The 21,761-nt window shown below is 40.0% G+C and overlaps 1 protein-coding gene across 1 annotated transcript in view; it reads right to left on the bottom strand.

The window, feature by feature from the left end:
* The window catches only part of BACH2 (BTB domain and CNC homolog 2), a 327,340-nt gene that overhangs the window by 132,084 nt on the left and 173,495 nt on the right, over window positions 1–21,761 (bottom strand). Inside the window, exon 3 of the mRNA XM_081038640.1 lies at window positions 10,976–11,124. The gene's annotated coding sequence lies outside the window, so the exon portion shown is untranslated. The remainder of the gene's footprint in view (window positions 1–10,975; window positions 11,125–21,761) is intronic.

Below are 21,761 nucleotides of genomic sequence, written 5' to 3'. Positions count from 1 at the left end.
ATCTATTGGGTTGATCAGTAACCAGAATTATAACAGATGCAATAATTCCTGTAGGGAATTATACCACCATGGAAGCTAATTGCTCCTGAAGTTTCACTCATTCCCACCTGAAATATTTAAAACCTTACTTGATTACCACATTAGTGTGCTCCCCTTCATAATGTACATCAGCAGGTATCACAATTAACAGGTACAGATGTTAGAATGGAAATATCCATGTTTAAATCAAAGACAGTGAGACGGTAAAAATAACTGAGTACGTTCAACAGAGTACTAATCTTAAAAGAGAAGCTTACGTTGTATTAAGTTAATGGCAACATTAAAAAAAACAACCCTCCATACAGCACCCAACTGCTCTGTGAATGACCTGTAGCCTTCTGATTGAGGAACAACAAACAAGAGGCTGATCCTGTGTCCATTTCATTCCAAAATCTATACTCCAAGCATATAGGGGAACCGCCCAAATGCCCTGAAATTCTCCAACACGTTCTTCTGATGCAACAGCAGGAATAAGAATACCACCATCATCATTCTATTGCATGCTGGCTTTGTGCTCCATATATATCTATCTATCTTATGTAATCCTCACAACAATCCTGTGAGGCAGGTACTATTCCGGTTCCCGTTTTCCAAGAGACATTCAGGCCTTGGAGAGGTTAAATAAACAGATAGGGGTCAACAGGTAGCTAAGCTAAGACTTTATCTGAGTCTTCTTTCTCCCAAAGCTCTTGTCTCACTTTAACCACCATGCCTCACTGTCTGCCGTAGTTGGAGACACCAAAAGGGACAAAAGGGATTTGATTTGCAGTTTTCCATTTCCACGAGGGTTCTGGCATGACTGCCCTCTTGACTCATCTTATTTCACAAATTAGATCAAACTGAAAGGCTCAGAAAGAACACTTGCAGACATTCTCATTCTTTGGAAATGCTGGAGCCATTCAGCCAGTGGACTGCGGACAGCATCATCACCGGGATCGCGAAGGTACAAATTTTCCTGTTAATGCTGACACCATCTCTGTCTGGTGTTTCTGCTAGCCACAAACTGACACGTTACCACTGAGTTGTGGTTGCAGCAGACTCAGCAGTCAGATGAAGAAGGGTATTTACTTGGTTAACTGTCCCTCCAACATTTGTGTTCAGAGGACATCCCAGGGCAGGCGCGCGCTCCGTGTCCCCCCTTCTCCACCACCCCATCCCGACACAAACAAAAGAGTTGTCCAATCTCTTGGCAACACCACTAAGAAACCTTTCCCTTGCTGTTCTGAGTACAAGAAAACTTTCTAACAATGAGCCAAGAAGACAGATGTTATAAAACAGCATTTCAAACAACACAATTACTTTGTAAAAAAAGATTCAAGGAGTCTATCACATTTTTCCAGCTTTCCATCGACACAATTTGTGTAGGTCTGAGTTGGGTCTTTCTTCCTTCAGAAGGGGAAAATGCTGATAAACTATCACATGTAGACACACTGCGCAAAAACCTGGCTGCCTTTTGCTACTTCAACAGAGACACACTTATTTCCCAGCGCACCACTTACCAGACAGATGCAAAGATGTGGGCAAGCCAGTCATCAGAATTAACAGAGTGATTGTGCTTGCACTACATATTCTGATTTGTATGAATCTTATTTTTAGCCAGGCACAAAGGGCAATAAATGGAAAATCTTATTCTAACCGCTACTTTTTCTGGGCCACCCACACTGCTCCACCTACCGTACAACTTCACAAATGTAAAAAAAAAACCCAACCCAGGTTCATCCTAACAAGGGATGCAAAGTGGCTAAAATGTGTGACATTTTTTCCAGTTAGTGTTTGTACTTTCATTCTTTTTCTGTATCAGGACTTTCAGGGAAAACAACGTTGACTTATCTTTGGGCATTTTCAAAGACTCCACAGTTGGCATGTCATTCAGCGCACAGGCAAGCGTGACCCACGCGGCACTGACGCCTTGCTGCAAGCCACATGTCAACCAACTTTCAGCAAAGACGTACCCCAATACGTTTCTGGACATTCAGGAAGACGATAACTCACAACCTTTTATTTTGAAACAATGACAGTGTTTGGAAAGTTCTTCAAACGAACAAAAGTGCTATCAGGAACATAAACATTTCTAAAACAGCAGGCTGTCAGGGCTGACGTTGCCAGTGTTGGGTCAGTATTACCGTCCTAAATCTGCTTTGAGCTTGCTGTGCTGGAATGCTCACCGAGGCACAGTACTGCTTGCCCACCAAGGCCAGCACTCCCTTCCCTTCTGAGCATTTCTCCCTGTCTGCTCTCGCGACAGGCACACCCACAGACTGCAGCTCACCCAGCATTAACTCACACAGGGCTATCGCTGCTAAGTGAAGCAGCTGAGAGCCACACAAAAGTACCTTCAGAACAAATAAGAAAAAAAAAAAGATGAAGATGTTTTCCAGGGGCCTAGAGAGGATAGGGATGAGTCTATTTTTGAGCACTATCTCTTTAGACTTTTAATGTAAAGGTACATTATTAAGGTCCCAGGGTATCAATTAAAATGCCTCTTCCTCTGAGCCCTCTGCAAAACACAACAGCAAACACATACAGGTAGTGATTAATATTTAAAAGTCAGCTCAACAAAATAATTAAGACACAAAAGGAGTCAACTCCGAGAAAGGCATCTTTACCTGTGTGTTTGCTCATTATCCAGAAACTAGAGGAAACGTTCTGTCATCCTCTGGTAGTTAACACACGCCCTGCAGAGCTGACACCTTCTTCCAATAACGCAGAGTACTAGAGCCACACGGAGGAGATGGATCAGAAAATCTTTTTCGGATTATAGTCCACTGGCGTCAGAACTTCTGACTAGTGTTGTAAAAACACGGGTAATTAAGTGTTACGAAAAAGTGGGTCATACACCACTGAGGTACAACCACACCGCCCCCAAACTAAACTCCAAATGACTGTGCTGTGACAAGGTGGGAGGGGTCTGAACACAGCGAAAGCAAAACTTTTATGTGGTGAGGAGCATTTCAGTTTTCACTGGTTTAGGTTAGAGAAAGTTAATTTCAATGTCAACTCCAAACCAACTAACTTTTAGCGTGTTCTTGACATTTCATGACAAATGCTGGCTGTTAATGTAATGGGAAATTCAGATACAATGTCATAAATAGTCCAAGAGACAGTCTCAGTCTTAGGTGACATGCCGATCCCCGAAGAACGGACGCCGTGACTCAGTGAACCAAGGCAATCAAATCGAAACTGAAGACAAAGAACCAAATTTTCATTATCTGCATTAGCATATCCTTCTCCAAGGGAAGATCAAAGTACTGTACACCACTTCCCCACACCTGTGCCCAACCTGGGCATTCAACACAACTGTGGATAGTTATCAAAGCACCCTTCTTCGACTGCTGTAGAAAAGGCAAACTGTAGTTATCTGACTTGAGTATATTCATTCATCTGTCACTCAAGAGACACAGAAATATTAATTAATTCAAGTCAATACAAGCTGAGTCCCTATGATACACAAGGACACAAAGGAAGTGAAGGGATGCAGAGAAAAACCTAGAAGAGCCTGCTGTCAAAGAACCTAAGTCTCGTATAGAAGATGATGAGACCTAATCATACCCAAAGCCAAATACAGATAATTTTTGGAAACAAAATTTCTTCCAGCAGCTGCTTACTACATGCTTCCTATTTCACTGGCAAAAGGTTTGTGGAGGACATTCTTACAACATTTCTCAAGTGAATCCTTTGACAATTCCCTTAATGTTCACCTGGGTTTTCTTCCAGTGCTCAAAGCCCTTCCTAACTTTGGCTAAGTGTTAGGATTCGCCCTGATCCAAATTCCTAGCACTCTCCAAAGGGAAGTACAGACATATCAGCACAACCCGAGGAACACCAGGAATTTACAGAGAAGCTTCTTTGGAAGGGGATAAAGCATGCAAAGGTGGAGGAAAACTCTCTGGTCACAGCACATGAAGTGGGCATAATTAAATCTCATGTTGTCACCATCAAGTATAAAATTAGAATTTTATTGGAGTCATTATTGTTTGAATTATAGATGGGGAATGAGGGAATCTCGCTAATCAACCTTTTGCATTTCTGCCAAATTGTCTTATAGTATATTGATTATGAATTTTTAAATAACTAGAACGCCATCAGTTGACCTAACACTAAGACCATCTTGTACATAAGTGAATCTTTTTTTTTTATGATTCCAGAGGTTCACGGGAATCTTACAGGGCTGCTCAATAATCATTTTTTTTTTAAATTGACATAATGTAGGAACCAGTTAACAGCAATTTCTAGGTGATAAAGATACTGGTGAGTCCACACAGGTATCTGTTCTTACGAGATTTGATTGATGTAATCTGAAGGGAGAAAAATAAGCAACTAGGAGATTGTCCTAGAAAATGACAGCTAAAGATATGATTTCTAAACTCCACTAACTTGTGGGATGTGATTAGTCCCAAGGAAAACAGGTCATTTTATTCAACGTCTTTTCTTTATAACATTGATGAGATGCTGCAGGAACTTAACTCTTGTTTGTATCAATTAGCCTGTGGTAAAACTGATTTCATTATATGTAGTTTTGCTTAAAGTCACAGAACCTATTGACGGCATTAGGTGAGCACTTAACATACTGCTTGTACATTGGAATTTTGATCAATCAAAAAAAGTCTGGAAAAATACACAAAAGAATGAGTCAACAGGTAGGTTGTACCTGGGTAGCTGGATTATAGGTAATTTATTTTCTTCTTTATTCTACTCTATTGTATTATTTTATAAATTATGTACAGCAAACATGTATTGCTTTTACAATCAGGAAAATAAAGGTACTTCTGTTTTGATAAAAGGAAATAATTTCTTATTCTCTGATTCTGTTCTTTCTAGTAATTAGGAACACTATAGGACTCAGAATAATAATCTGCCCTGGTGACAAATCAGGCATGAAATACAGCAAAAATCTGCTTGAAACAATAGATTATATCTCCTAGGTAAGCATTATGAGGACTCTACAATCCTGTTACACTGCAGAGCTTTGCAAATACTGTTTGGGAGCAGAAGAGCAGAAACCATCTTTCTCGTGACCCAGGGTCCGTGCATGCTCCCGCGGCACCCAAGCTCCAGGAACCTGGGTCCTCACAGGAGCAACTTAACAGGGGGGTCCTTGGAAGCCAGTGGTGCCATCCCATGGAATAAGCACCAGCTCAGAGACAGGTGTTACGGTGCTAGTGACAAGTACATCCAAAAAGGAGCACACATATAACGTCTAAAAGACAACAAGACTGGAAATTGTTAAAGTTGATAAACTATTTGTGCTACAACTGATACACCTGGTAACCAGCTTTATAACATGCGTAGCTGAGTTTGTCTGGAGACTCCACAAGGATTACCATTTGAAATTTTTGCTTTATATATTCATGCATATTATCATACCATACATCATCCCTTTCTGTACAATTAGTGTACATGCAGATAAAAAAAATTAATTATGATGATGCCTTGAGCAGAACATAATTGTGAAACTGAATGTTTCAAATAATCATATCATAAATTCTAAAACAAAAACAAAAAAACACACAACCCAATAGAATTAGCTTCAAAACTATGCCAATGGTTCCCCAGTGACTATAGGAGCTAAATATGTATGTTTATGAAAATTATTTCATATATCACTCTTAATGTCACAAATATCACCGCTTTTAGAGTGTTTCCAAACACACTAAACAGAATAAACATAAACAAATTTAAACTCTGGCACTGGAAAGGTGGTAATAGCCAAAACTTGTACAGAATAAAAATGAATGGTATATTTTGACTATCCTAAGTCAACATTTTGATTATTATTAAGGCATGAAAATAAGTGCAATAATACCTCAGTGAACTGGACTTATTTGAGTACAAGAATATTTTTCGTTTGTTTCAATGTTCTATTTAATTGACAGACAGCTGGAAAATGCTTTTTGTTGAAAATCTTTCCAAAGTGATGTCTTTTCCTAATTATAAAACATTTAACTATTCTAAATGATTCAGCAGGTCAGTGTCATCAGCTACAAATATCCTCCTGGGTACAGTTATTCTCCACATTTACTAAGCCAAAGCTATCTTGTTTTCTGAAGCGTTATCTCTGAAAAAGGGAAGTAGGATGTATGCAGTAGGGTGGGGTGTGTGGGAGGGGGTGGGGGTCAGGGTGGGGGTGGGTCAGAAGGAAGGGTCATCAATTCAGCGTTCTGGTTAGTTGGGTTCCAGGTTGCTAAGCTATCACTAAACATGAATGCAGTGTCTGGAACCAGGTACATGTGATTCCCAGGAAATATGTAGGCCTTAAGGACAGCTCCCAAGGGGCTGTCTTTCTTGGTATTCTCCACTTGATGTCCTTCTATCTGGGTGGCTGTTGGTTTGCTGTTCCTCTCCAGGAGAAACCTGTGGTCAGTGTGTCCATCCAAAAATTACAGTCTCCAAACTCAGGGGGCTGCATTAATTTTGATTAGATTCTATATCCATGTTGTTTCAACTCAAGCCTAAGATGCCAATGGCTTCATGTGGATGCCGAGAAGGAACAAGCACTTACTTTGCTCTTAGACTTGCTGACCTGGATTTTATTTTCTATAAAAACCTTTAGTTTCAATGTTTTAATATCTTAGCAGCTCCCTATGGTAACTGACTCCTAATCTTTGTTGCTCTGCTCTATTCTCCCTCACTTAAATAAAGAGCATGGAGAGTTTATTTCTAAGCAGGTATGGAAAGTCTGGGGTGGGAATGAAGTGACTGATTTATATATATCTATATATATATTTGTGTGTCTTAATTTTGATGATTTTATTTTGCCTATTTTTTTGGTTATACCTTTTCCTTAAGCCAAATCCATACATATATACATACATACATGCTGTGTTTCCCCAAAAATAAGACCTAGCCGGACAATCAGTTCTAATGCATCTTTTGGAGCAAAAATTAATATAAGACCCAGTCTTATTATTATATTATGTAATATGGGTTCTTATATAATATAATATGCTCTGATATAATGTAATGTAATATAATATAATACCATATATAATATAATATAATATACCGGGTCTCATTTTACTATAATATAATTTTATATAAGACCGGGTCTTATATAATATAATATAATGTAATATAATATAAGACTGGGTCTTATATTAATTTTTGCTCCAAAAGATGCATTAGAGCTGATGGTCCAGCTAGGTCTTATTTTGGGGACACATGGTACATACATACATACATACATAATGTGTGTACATGTATATAGCATGCAAACATGCATATCAATCATCTTTATGTCTTAAGGAGAAAGTGGGATAATGTAGGACAGAGGTTTCTGAACTTTTTGAAGCAGTAGACCTTTATGCACTGCTCTGCAGGAATTACAACCCAGTCAGACCCGGGGGCAGGGCCTGAAAGTAGTAAAAAAAAATACCTGAAGAAAATATGGCTACTAGGTCCCATGAGAATTCACTGATTGTTCTCCAAGGCCAGCTCTCTAGAAACATAGAGTGAAAAAAGCAAAATCCCCAAAATGTAGGGCTCGAATGGACTACCTTACTGGGTTCAATACTGCCTATTTCTCACAGGACTGCAGGTCACTCACTACATTGTTCTGTGATTTATGGGTACGGTAATAACCACTACTACAGAGATTTGGTGATGAGGCCATAACTTACATTTCCCTGGGAGTATGTAAAACAGGTATTATAATAATTTGAGGCCCTGTTGCAGGAGAACTACTTGCTATTAATTTTCTTTCCAGGTTTTCATTTTTTACTAGGCTTCCGTCTGGTTGCTGTTTCAGTCTCCATCTCCATGGATCTGTTGCGTGCCTATGCACACAGCTCCATAACCCCGAGCATGCTGGTGCACCGGGTATGCACACATTTATGAGCACACACTTCTGAGAAGCTGGAGCACAGGTGGGTGTACCTTCCCTCCATCACTGTGAAACAGCTTTCCTATAGGTGTACGGGGCATTTTGGTCAAGATTACAGTTGTTTATGGCAAATTTCCCGGGTAGTTTCTGACAAATGTGTCCTTATCCCGATAGGAAACCCATTCTTAAGACTGAATCAGAACATTCTGCAGATCCCTCACCCTTGCTCAAAAGCATGCCAGGGAAAGTTTCCAGGCTGGGGGAGGTCTGAGGGACGGACGTGGCCATCCATTCTTACTCCACCCTCACAAAACGTAATGTCCCTGTCAAGCACTAGTTGGTTATTCTGCACAGTATTCCTGGAAGGAAAGTGAGCTCTTGCATGCAGTTTTTTTTTTATTGTGGTAAAGTATACACAACATAACATTCACCATTTTAGCAGTTTTTAAGTGTACATTTCAGCGGCATTAAGTACATACACACTGTTGTGCAACCATCACCACCGTCCATCTCCAGAACTTTTTCATCTTCCCAAAGTGAACTCTGTACCCATTACACACTAACGTCCCATTCCTCTCTCATCCCAGCTCCTGGCAACCATCGTTCTACTTTCTGACGATAAATGTGACTATGCTAGGTACCTCAAAGATGTGGGACCATACAGGATTCGTCCTTTTGTGTCTGGCTCATTTCACTTAGTATCTTCAAGGTTCATCCATGTTGTAGTATGTCAGGATTTCATCTTTTTAAGGCTACATAATATTCCATCGTCTGTACATACCACATTTTCTGTATCCATTCATTTGTTGATAGACATGTGGGTTGTTCCACCTTTTGACTATTGTGAATAATGCTGCTATGAACATGGGTGCACAAATATCTGTTCCAGTCCCTGCTTCTACCTGCTTCTAGGTATATACCCAGAAGTGGAATTGCTGGGTCATGTGGCATTTCTATGTTTAATTTTTTGAGGAATTATTATATTACTTGGTATTCAGTTTTTTCCCATTTATTAATAAACTTTGTTTCAGTGCAGTTTTAGGTTCACAGCAACAATGAGGGGAAAACACAGATGGTTCCCATATGCCCCTCATCCCCACACATGTAAGGTATTGTATAGAGTTGCTCTAAGCACTAGGTAACCTGAGTGCTTCGCCTGAAGGAACAGGGAGTGACGCAGGCAGACTGAGCCAGGTCGGCAGGAGCTTAAAGCCCAGATTACCTGAGGCATCACAGGAGCCTTCTTCCCTCTCGAGCCTGTGGTTTGGAAACTGATTGAAATAAAAGGTCATCCTACGGAAACACCTGATGTATAAATGTGGATATTCACATATGCCAAAGCAGGAGGAAGATTAAGAAGCATTTGATCCAGCCCACTTCTTTCACTTCATGGTGAAGGTGTTTAATAAACTGAAGACCTTCCTTCCAAAAATGTTGTGCAGAATAACTAATTAGTGCTTGACAGAGATATTTTAGTTTGTGAGGGTGGAGTGACACGAGATAATTACACCACTCACAATTCTGTCAGCCCTAACACCAGCCCTGTTACCCTCTGGGAAGCCCCCAGCAGACAGCTCTGCATCAATTCTTTATGGAACTCTTTCACCACCTATCACTTTTTTGGGGGTCTTATTTTTCTGATTTTGTTATTTTTATTTTAAACACATGCCCTTAAATCTATCTCCGGGATTTCAGGCTCTGCTAATGTTTAGGGACTAGATATGCTCCTTCATTACATGTCTCCTTACGAATTGCTTTATTAACACTGATTATTCTCAACGCTAGAGAGTTATAATAAAAACACTGTAAGTCCTACGTGCTCCTTTGAATGATAACATTTGCCACATTGAAGTAAAATGTTAACCATCACAGTGCTGATCCACAGATTCAAAATGCCCAAAAGGCCCTCAAACCTCTTCTGGACAGTATCACTCACACTATTTTTACACTCACATTGACTCGATGAAGTAAAAGGGGAAACAACGTTGTTTAAAACTCCTGCAACGAAAGCTTAGAAATATACAAAATGCATATATATTCACAGGCACATATGTACATTTACATGAATGCTCACATATATCCAAGTGTGTATTTTTGAGCCAAACTCTTCTAGTTTTTCTCCATTAACATGGAATAAATTATTCTTGTCCTCAGCAGAGAGGTAAGTGGCTTGCGCCAAAGCTAAAACAACAGTGTGCTGATCTTCAGATTATGTCAGTCCTGAGACCTTCAAACCCTACAAAAACCTGGATTTGCTGACTGGGTCTATTTATTACAAGTGCCTCCCTTCCCACGTGTGTTCTGTAAAATCCAGTCACACTTAAGTATATGAGGGGTCATATAATGATTCACTTTGAAAGGGAGCAATATATTTCCCACCACGAGAAAACAAAGACTTTCCCCTTTTGAGTGTATCTAAAAGTACCATGAACACACTTGCAAAAAATGCGTAGTTGTCACTTGATCCTAATAACAGCGCCATTAGTCATCCCTGTTGAAAACCAAGGGCAGTGAATGACTGGGGCTAGTGACTCGGGAGCAAAGCTGACAGAAGAATGATACCTACCTACTAGGCTGGACTTTCACATGTGATGGTGCTGAGAGGACATTAAACTTTTCTTTTTCTGAGAGATCCATCCATGTATTAAGTGAAGCACTAAATATCTTAATTTAGTGCTGTTTAATACTGAATATTGAATAAATTTATTTACTTTTAACATTGCTCCTTTCAGTCACCCTTGAGCTAAAGCAGTGATTCCCAAAGTAGGATCCCTGGATCAGCTCTATCAGCGTCGGCTGGATACTTGTTGGAAAAGCCAATTCCCAGCCTGTCCCAGATCTACTGACTTAGAAATTCTGGGCGTGAGGCTCAGCAACCTTTTATTTTGACAAACCCTCCATATGATTCTGATGCAAGCTCAAGTTTCAAGAACCACCGAACTAACAGGCACCACCAATATGCTAAATCTAACCCCAGCAACCTTCCTCGATTATAATTCTCAAGATACTTTGTTAAAAGAAAAGTCATTCATGTGTGTTTAGACTATTTGTTATTATCACCTAAGAAAATTCTTACCATTGTTTAGTTTGAGAAAAGAAACCTCAATCAAAACTTACATGTAATTTTTCCAGGTCCTGTGCTGGCTTCGAGTCTTAGGATACAGGGAACTGGGTGAAGGGAGAGATGAGAAGTCTACAGCAATCCATTCAGACATGGACCCCAAAGCTTTGCGGGGCACCCTTGGGACAGGTTAGTGAGTGTCCACCTGATTGGGGAGGAAGAGTTGTCCATTAGCAGAGTAAACCTTGCATGTTAACATGTCCCCTCCCTCCTACTGTCCTGCTGCTCCTGCCCCCTACTTTTATGACCTCAAAACTCACTTACTGTGCCTCTTGACCCGTCCACATAAGCAGAACATGATAAAACAGTCCATAGTATTTATGCTCAGGCTCAACCCCAGAGGAAACCCTATTCTGTATTTCCTGTAGGTGAATTTCCCTCACGGGGTGCTCTCCTGAATCCCAAAGCAGCTTGGAGACAGGTCAATATTCAATCAGTTTCTCCTTCTCTATTCCATCTCATGCACGTTGTCTTCCAACAAATCGGACCACCTTGGTTTAAAAGACACAAACAGCGGTCGTAGCAAGATGACAAAGGAAGTAAATGATAAATTTGAGAATTCTGACTGAAATGAGGTGATTCTCTGATGTCTCAATTATGTTTATTTTAAACTAGTAATACATACTTTTGTATGATGCTGAATTAACGCATGCCTAGTGTAGAACATTTGGGAAATATGGAAAAGTATAAAGATCAACTGTAACTTTCACTCTGATACATCACTAATGATATTTTGTTGGTTGGGTCCATAACCTCTCAACTGAAATTTTCTGGGCCAGATACGTTTCAGAATTCTGAATTGTTTGGATTTTAGAGAGTATGACAGTACAACTACCATTTTCCACATAATACCCCATCAGAGACTAGAGCAGCACTCCATAACCACATTAAATATTTCTGCAACAAAACCGATGCATATTCTTATTAAGTCAGATAAAATAGAGCCTCACATTAGTTCAGGTCAGGTTTATCTACCAACGATGTTACAAAAAACAAAACAAAACAAACAAACAAAAAAACTGTTGATTTTTGAAAACTTTGGGATTCAGAGTTGGGGATAAGGGATTATGGACCAGTATTCTCTTTTCATGCACAAAAATATTCAGAGTTTTGTTTCTACTTTTTCATTTAATATTATATGAATGTGAGCACTTTCCCAAGTTAGTAAACATTTTTCAAAGACACGCTTTTCAATGTCTATGTAATATTACACACCACAGAAAAGGGTTTTATTTATTTATTTTTTTAACTATTTTTCTAATATTTGGAATTTACATATTCTTTTCTTTTTTTGTTTGTTTGCGTATTACTGCAAATAACACTTTGAGGGATATAACTGAATGTCAGATTGTCTGAATTTCTGAATATTTTCTGAGGTAGATTCCTAGAAAAGGAATTATTGGGTCAAATGCTGTGAACTTTAAGGGTCTTAAAGACTTTCTAGAAAAACTGTGATAATTTAAACTCCTGCCACAGCATGAGTGTTGGTTACTTTGTTTAATTGCCTACTTTATCATAGGCACAGAAAAAAATACACTTGCACCTCACACATCTGAACGTAAGTTCTAATCCGTGACAACCATACTTAAGACTTTATTTTTGGTTTTCTTACACAAAAGATAGTGAACAGTTGACTGTTTTTCACATAACAAGACAGAGATGAGATTAATGTAGTTTACCATCAAATTGAACCTCATCAGACCAGACTGAGCCAGATCTGGGCAGTGCAGGAGTTGCCAGTTGTCAATGGGTGTCTTCACTTGGAAAAAGAGTTATGAAGGGGTTCGGAACTAACTCAGAGACCATTATGAGAAGAGAAACAGTCAGCTGACAATTATATGTGGGGGGATAAATTCCGCTTCCGGATTACTGAGGCCCGGTGTTTACCATTCTTTTGTTGTTTTCCCATTTCTTGGATATTTTGCTGTTTCTCAGCATGGCCGTCAGAGAGCAGAAAGAGATGTGAAGACAAAATCCAGTCAGATGAGCTAAAAATAATGGCTAGCCCTTTGGAATGTTTACAGTGTGTCCCTCTGGTGCTGGGTGCCTCACGTGCATTATCTTATCACATCAGTGCACTGGTGTAACAACTGGTGGCTGTGGAGTTTGAAAGTAGGTGCATATTCATCAGTCCCTCTTCACACGGATACGTTTGGAGGAATTAGAGGTTTGGAATTTTAAAGATCTATTCAAGCTTAGTGCTTTGAATGACTCCAAGACACTTCCATGACTCAGTGACTCCAAGTCTGGCTATAAATCATAAACTTTACATATATATATATATATATATATATATATATATATATATATATATACACACACATATATATCCGGTCCTATATAAGACCCCGTCTTATATTATAGTAAAATAAGACTGGGTCTTATATTAAGTTTTGCTTTTTTAGAGCTGGTTGTCTGGCTAGGTTTTATTTTTTGGGAAACATGGTACACACACACACACAGAGTCAGAGTCCTCCATGGCATCTACATAAAGCAGGGAAAATGGCATAAATAAAATTCAAGAAAATCTAGATAATAAATAGCAAATACTTTGAAGGGCCTATGTTGACAGGAGGGAAGCTGTCATCTCGTACAGTAACTTAGAAAGTTGACAGTCCTTTATATGGCACAGAACAGGGTATACATAGAGAAGACATAAAAACACATACATAATACATACTTTAAAAAACAAACAAACACATTCTTCCCATATGTTACTATAAATTAACCATGCTAAATCAGGGCTCACAACCCCAAGTTTCTTTCCATTTATAGTTTTTTTGTGGTAATTTTTCTCTTTCCTCTTTATATGTATTTAACCTTACAGGATAATTGGTGTAGAGAACGACACAATTTTTATAAGCTAATAAAAGAAAATTGAAGAGATATTTCTTTTTTATATAGAATGAAATAACTTCACTCTTTCCCTTATCTATAAACTCAATTTCTGCATAGTAGAATATAGTATATACTAACAAATGGCTGAGGTAGAGAGAGAGATTTCAATTTTATTTCGGGAGTGCTTTAAATTGATCTTCCCAACAATCTTATCTAAAAGTAAGAGATGTTTCTTTCAAAATGATAAACAAAACAAAACAAAAAAAGGCTATCAAGAAGTGTACCATATCCTCCTCTATGGCCTCTCTTTATCTTTGAATAGTAGTCCCCTATGATTAGCTGTGAAGTGGGTAGAATGGCTTCTAAATGATTTGTCTTTGACGCAATCAGATATACGGTTTATTTTTTAAGTATACCAAGACTATAGGGTGTGAAAAATAAAGTGGTAACAGAGGAAATGACCCCTCAAAGAACATACTTTGTTTTTCCCCCCAAATGTTCTAATTGCTTGGGGGTGGAAGGATACAAAAAAATAAACCACCTGTAATAACAGAAACGATTACCAGAAGCTCTTTAGATACTCAAACTGCACAACTAGCATTTCTAAAGCTAATTACAAATTTGGATTCTCTCATTTTAAAAATATACTTTAAAGCAGCCCACTTCTGTTTTAATGCTGAACCAAGTCTGTGCGATTGGCACATTATCAAAAAAACAAAAAAAAGGATTGCTTGAATAAAGTTGCCACTTTCAATGTCACTAAATCTTCAAGTGCAAAATACCACAAGCTAAAAACTAGTAATGCCATGTGGTTATGTTATCTTACAGTTACAAGAGTTTATAGTTTCCCAAGCTCTGCTACTCACGGTATTTTTGTTATCTCGCGCAGGTCATTCACTGCCTCTCAGCCTAATACCATTCACAGGTTCTTGTGAGGATTAAATGAGAATGCATATAAGAGCCTTTTTGCAAACTGTTAAGACATACATGAAATGTTGGGTATCATTATTCTTTTTACTAACAACTTTGTGAGGCGTAAATATATTAATCCTCATTTCACAGCTATGGAAACTGTTGAAAACAGAAAGATATAGCAAAAAAAAAAAAGTACTGAATTAGGAGATTTTAGTTTCAGCTCTGAATTATCCACAAATTGGCTGAGTGACTCTCTGTGACTTGATTTCTGCAGTAAATTGAGAGGGATGGATGAGATGATGTTCAGGTCTTCTTGAGGACAGTGGTTCTGTGATCTGGGACGTAGCCCTGGTTGTGATGGGACAGCCTTAAGGAAGGCTCGTAGGAAGCAGTCCCTCCCGGACACCAAGCCACCATGAGGCCAAGGGGAGCACCCGCCAGTCTGAGGCTTGCAGTGCAGAAGCAGAATGGCTGAGCAGCCTCCTACCCTCAGAGATGAGGCAGGCATCAACTAACTCATTTTGCTTGAATAAGGGGAAGTTGGGGGCATCCTACGTAAACAGCTAGGGCTTCTGGGGCATAGGAAGGAGTCACTGGAGAAGACGGACACAGCAGCTCTTTATTAACTGGTACAACTATTTCACTACTCTAACAAGTGGTGTAGCCAAATAAGTGTACACTGCCAGAATGTCAGTGTGGCTAACAGCCCCACTATTGTTTGGCCAGCAGTTTCAAAGAGACAGCCCCCTCTGTGGACCACCCACCTTTCTTGGCTGAATTCCTACAGTGTTGTGGGAGAGATGTGAAAGGGCTATGGTTACATGGGAATTTCACTTTAAAAAGATTGGGGCCACTATTTTAGGTCTCTACTAATGATATTCTCCCTGTGCTAATATTATACATCTTCTACTTTTTTCAACGTTTTTCACCAAGGGCTATATGCGGTAAAATACACAAAGAGCCGGGCCACTCATTCGAGGTGAAGTATGTATTGCCTCACCTGGTTTATTTAAGTAAACTAAATATATTTTTGGAATTTGCTGTGGGCCAATAAAAATGGATTGTGGGCCGCAGTTGGCCCGGGCTGCAGTTTGGACACCCCTGGCTTATTGGATAGTGCAGCTCTCTCTAGGCTCCCTCACCGATTAGTTTTCGTGGACATATTTCAGATCCCTGAAGCCCATAGGACAATATCCAGTCATTCATTCAAGAAGTATTTACTGACCTGCTCCTGGGTGCTGGGCACCAGTAGGTGTCTCAAAACAACAGTAAAGAAGAAAGCCATGGACACTTCTTGCCCTCATGGCGCTTCTCAGCTAGATTGATTTCCAAACACTTCACAAAACCTTGAAGTGGTTCACCCAACTGCTCTTAGGAAAAGGTGGGTGAGGAGATGTGGTAATGCTACACTAAGCATGAAAGCACTGCTTTTTTCATTTCTTCATATTTACTGTTAGAGAAGTTGGGGGAAAGTTTGAAAAAAGAGATAGCTGAATGGTTACTATTCATTCACTTACAAGTAAAGAAACATATCTCCGATATGAGAAATTATCTGGAAGTGATTTCCTCTCGCACAGACTTAAATTTACTTAAAAGAAAAAGTCAGTGGGACCGACATTCTTTAGCTAAGGAAACGTAAATGGCATTTAATTATGGCAACAGTCATAAAAAGTAGAAGTGGGTCTCCAGCTGCAAGCAGTGGGCACAGGAACATTTATACCAATTAGCTGTGAAATAATCAGGTTTTCTAGAAGGTACTCCCTGTATAAGTAAGGCTGATTGCTTTCTCTATTTCAATAAGTCAACTCTTAGCTAAGATTTTCTTAGTGGCTTTAATGGGATTTGATGAGCAAAGCTCTATTTGCTTTTCCCTAGGAAACTACAGGTGAAGATATTTTTATCTACATCACAAATCTAAACCAACAACATAATTTCTAGGAAATATAAAAGCGGTTTGGTTTAATGCTTTTCCAAGTTCCAAAATTGTGTTCGTTTCCGGGAACTCCTGTTGTCAATTCTCTTCTATCCTAATCACTTCTTCCTACCTTACTGGGATTCAGAGTGATACAAAGAAAAGAAAACAAAATATTCAGAATTCCTTCATGCTTTTGTTTGAACCTGAATCCAGGTTTGCCTACATTTAAAAGGGCGGGACATCATGCTCCAGATAGTGTTTTGAAGCTCCCTCCACTATATTTATATTATCACTCCAGGTGAAAGATTCAGCAAGCAAAACAAGCTGATTTCGCTCAGCATCCCACTTGGATGACACCACTGAGCCAATCCCCCTTTCTAGCTTCAAAATGCCACTCTGGTCCCTCTGCCCCAAGATACACTATTAATTTTTAGGGCTGATAAATGACTCTTGCACACCTACCTACGTATCTACATACCTACATACCTACCTACACACACAAACACACACACACACACACACACACACACACACACACACACACTCCATCACTTTTTACCCTTTGGATTGAGTAGAAAGATATATTACAGTGGTCAGAAAAACAAAAGTTCAAAACCTAGTTCCAAAAATCCAAACTGCACGTAGAGACTATCATTTGCTAGAAAAGGTCCAATCTCAAATGTTCTGCTGGTCCCATGCTGTATAAAAATATTACTAAAAATCTGGTGGCAGCTTTAGCGATAAACATGCTAACTGCGAGTGTCCCTAGAGTCCTTATTCATATTCAGAAACACTAAGTTTTGTAGTCACACACTAATCTATGGCCAGAAGGGCTTTAAGACGAAAGGTGTCAACTGACGTTAATTTTTTGGAAACTACAGAGATGAATTTTTTAAAAATCTACATTTCAAACAGAATTTAAATAGTCCCTTGTATAAAGCAGAGACCTTTGAATCATAGAGTCTTGTGGCTTTTGTGTTTTGTTGTACTGGCATGGGAAGGTGAGGCAAGGAAATGTGCCTTTTTTTTTGGCTGCAACAGAGAAAGAACTGGGGAGGAGATTCAGCCGGTTCAGACAGGATGGAGAAAATTAAGATTAAACATCTCTGAAAGTTTCCATTTACACATATTAGGTGCTAGGACTAAGTTATTCTAGTTGGAGAACCACAGCTATAAAATTCACTTCTTTGATATTCAAGGTGTTTAAGTTCCCAAAGACTGTGAGGAGTTTGTTCAGATTTTTCACCTCTCCTATGACAGGATGATGTAATTGGAAATACTTGCCACTGATAATTCAGAAAAGAAAAATCTAAAAAGAAGTAAGTGTCAAAAATAAATATACAACCTGAAATAATTGGGGGATTTCTGTAGACTTTATATTCAAAAGAAAAGAATACTGGCTTGTATTTATACATAGTAATAATAATTCCATTTACTGGAAGTTCCATGTGCTAGGAACTACACTAAGAATTTTACATTAGCCCTTTTGGTGGACGAGAGAACCACGGCTCAGAGAAGCAAAGTGGGACTCGCCTCAGATCACACGGGTGTAATGGGAAGGGCACACGACAATCCATCCTGTCTGCCTGACCCTAAAGACCATCCTTTTCCTGGGCAGCACTGCCATCCACTACAATTGGGATCTACATCCCTCTCCCCAAAGGAAACGTGACCTCCTTTACATACGCTACCAGTCAAACATCAAAGTAAAGTGATAAAGCTTCGGGTCCTACAGCAATTTAATTATTGGTATAAAAAGAGTTGATTAGCTTGTTAATACTAAAATGGTTATATTTCACAAAATATATTAGAATCACATTTTTTTTTCTAGTGTGGTTTCTTTAAAAAAAAGTACTATCAGGTACCTTATTAAAATATGACCCAGATCATTCTCTGTAGGCAAATTATAAGTCATGGGACCTGGCAATGAAAATACTGTATCAGGGATCTCACCCTGGGTCCCAGCCTTTGAAGAACATCACCATCCCTAGTCATGCCCAAGCAGAAAACACCTGAAGCAGGTTCTGATGGGCATTTCCCCCCCCAAAATACCATATTTTCCATCCTTATGTCAAAGATCCTCCATGAAATCATGCAGATAGCGATGAAGTTCGTTTACAGGGGTGCAGAGGGGCTGCCTGTCAACTTAGGGAAGGGCAGTTTCTTAAGAACTTGCATGGGCATCAGTAGTGCTTTGACTCCTCCCAGGTTCAACACTTGGTCTGGGCTCTTGAGGGCTCTCAGTCTCCTTCTCCATATCTGACAACTTTGCCTCTCCCTATGCTTCAGCGATCAACCAGAAACCTGCCAGCTGCTCCCCCTTTCTGGGAAGCTGCAGATGCCTGTCAGCCTCGTCTTCCAGGCAGGTGCCCATTGACTTCCAGGTTGCACAGGTGTGGATGCCAAGCTCATCTCACTCACGGCAGAGTGCTGCTGGGCTGTCCCCGTGAGGCTCGTGGGGTCTGCACAGAGCTGCTCACTGCAGCAGAGGCGAGGGCTGCCAGCCTGGCCAAGGACCGTCAGGACAGGTGAGGCATGTGGTGTCTAAGAGGAATGGAATGTGAGGTACCATTTTAGGAACAGTCATCACTATTGACCCAGTTCTTCCAGCCAAGATTTTCCTCTCTCTCCCTCACTTCTAACATCTAAGCTATCAGCAAGTGCTTTGAGTCTATCTTCAATTTGAATCTCAAATCTGTCCACTCCTCTCTGTCTCTTGTGCCATCATCATTTCTCACCTGGCCCACAGCGACTGTCATGGTAACTGGACCCCATTTTCAATTCTCTCCTGGCATCAAAGGTCCCCAAGACCACCCCAGGTTGGGTAATTTGCTAAGAAACTCACAGTCTAATGTGTATGAAAGGTTTTGCTAGAGGAAATGTAAGACCACCCCCCAAAGTTTCTTTTCTACCTTTCTTTTCCTTTGGTCTTTTTTGTACTCCAAGCTATGATTTATTAGGGCTCAAACTCCTGCCCTCACCCTCCCCTTCACCTGCCATCTCCCCACAAGACTACTTCTCCCTCACAGGCTCTGCTTCCTGCTGCTTATTTCTCACACGACAAACTCAGCTTCTCTCTGGATTTACAGTCTCCATGTGCCTACCACCATCTGCCTTGTATAAAAATCAATCGTGGTTTAATCTTGCTGTGGTCACATACCCTTTGGAGAATATGAGGCTGTGGCCGAATCCCGCTGTACCCACAACCAAGTGGCCCCATCAGGGTCGACTCCCATGTTGCTGCAGTGCCTAACCCAGCCTGACATCCACTGGCGGCTCTTTCTTCTTCTAACCCTCTGTCTCAGGTCACCTCAATCCTTTCTCCTTCCCATGCCCATTTCCAAGCTCATGGTTGACTCATGGCAGGCTAAGGAAGAGAAAGAATGGGGCACAGAGGAGAGCGAAAGTCAGAAGCGGCAGAAACTGCTGTGTGTATACATGGGGACTGTGTTTGTCCATATGCGTTGTATACTGTTCTGCAAATCTTAAAAAAAAAAACTTTTTCATAAACCACAGATCAGTAGAGCTGAAAGGGGCCTTGGAGATCAATGAGTCCAACCTCCTCATTTTCCTAATGAGGAAACTGAGATGTGAGCAGAGAAAGGAAGCAAGGAAAAAGCAGCATTGATTGAGGGTCTATCATCTGTTTTGGACACAGGTCCCAGGCTCCCCAGCTAGCCAGCGGCAGAGCTGAGACACACAGCACTTAAATAAGCATTTTCATCCCACACAAGGTTTCGCCTGTTATTGACATACTCATATCACACATAGGAAAGGGCTTGACATTTAACGTATAAAGGCAGTTGGAATTCCCATTTCGAAAGCAAATGGTTTTTCCCTCTGTGTTATCCAATACATTTTTAAATTGTGGTTAAAATATGCAAAACATAAAACTTACCATTTTAACCATCTTTAAGCGCAGGGTTTAGTGGCATTAAACACATTCACATTGTTGTGCCACCACCACCACTACCTAATCCAATATATTTTTAGGTGAGTATTTTCTGAAAAGTAAATTCAAAATAAGATTGAAAGACCCCTGTCCCCTGCACCACTTCCACCCCGCCAAAAAACAAAAACAGAACAAAACAAAAACAAAAACAAGGATTGAGGAAAAAGACATGTAGAAAATTAGCTTTTGTGGGGGTTACATTTAATCTAACCAAACCTTTCATACATTTTATATTCTCTGTGACCTGTTCTCCATTATTTTCTTAGTCTTGAAACCGGAACTGTGAGAATCCTGGTCACTGAGTGAAAAGACAGCTTTCGTTGTTTCCCTAGGGTCTGTATTATTGTATCCACTTACAACAGGGTTATGTAACCCAGGACGACTTGACCTTCCATGTCTCCTCCATAAAAAGACACGTTAAACAGTATTTCTTGGAAAGATGGGCATTTACAAGTGCACCAATCTAGCTGGAGCTGTCTCCGCCACTCCAGTCTGTCTCTAAGCAGGGTTTCAAAGTGTTGGCACTGAGCACAAAGAACGTCCCTTAGCTATTCAGCATTTAGTTAAACTCCACAATATATTTAGCAAGATTCTTTCCCACCCCCCCTTCCCTTCTTGGTTTAATGACCTCAAATGTACCAACATCCTGTCTTACCTAATCCCCTAACAAGTTCTATCAAATGTCAGGACAGAATCAGACAGCACTGCAGGCAGTGAGATCATTTGCTAAGAATTCATTTTTATTCCAAAAATTAGGCGTGCCAGACCATTTCGCACAATCCATCACACAGCCAGAAAATTAGCCTGGCACTGAAGAGAAACATCTAAACTCATTTAAAAAACCTTTCTCCTGTTATAGGCTCTTTATCAACCCGATGACTCTCCTCCCAGAAAACAATGCATATACACAAAACCTTTCAACATAATGAGAAGGGCTCAGGGACCCTTAGAAGCATGTGAATTCATGGATTCCTATGAAACCATGAACCAAGGATAAAATCTGTGAATGAACTCCAACAAGAATTCACTTGTCCAGGGGCCCCTGTGCTGGGTCCTGGTCCTTGGACCATTCCAGGGTGATGTCCTCTGGTGCCACTTTAGTTTCTGGATGAGAAATGATTTTTCTTGTTTTGGCTTCAGAAACACCGCTCCCTGGCTTCTG

Source organism: Rhinolophus hipposideros (genome assembly GCF_964194185.1).
Source record: "Rhinolophus hipposideros genome assembly, chromosome: 3".
NCBI classification, from domain to species: Eukaryota; Metazoa; Chordata; class Mammalia; order Chiroptera; family Rhinolophidae; genus Rhinolophus; species Rhinolophus hipposideros.
This window is presented reverse-complemented; position numbering and strand designations above follow the sequence as displayed.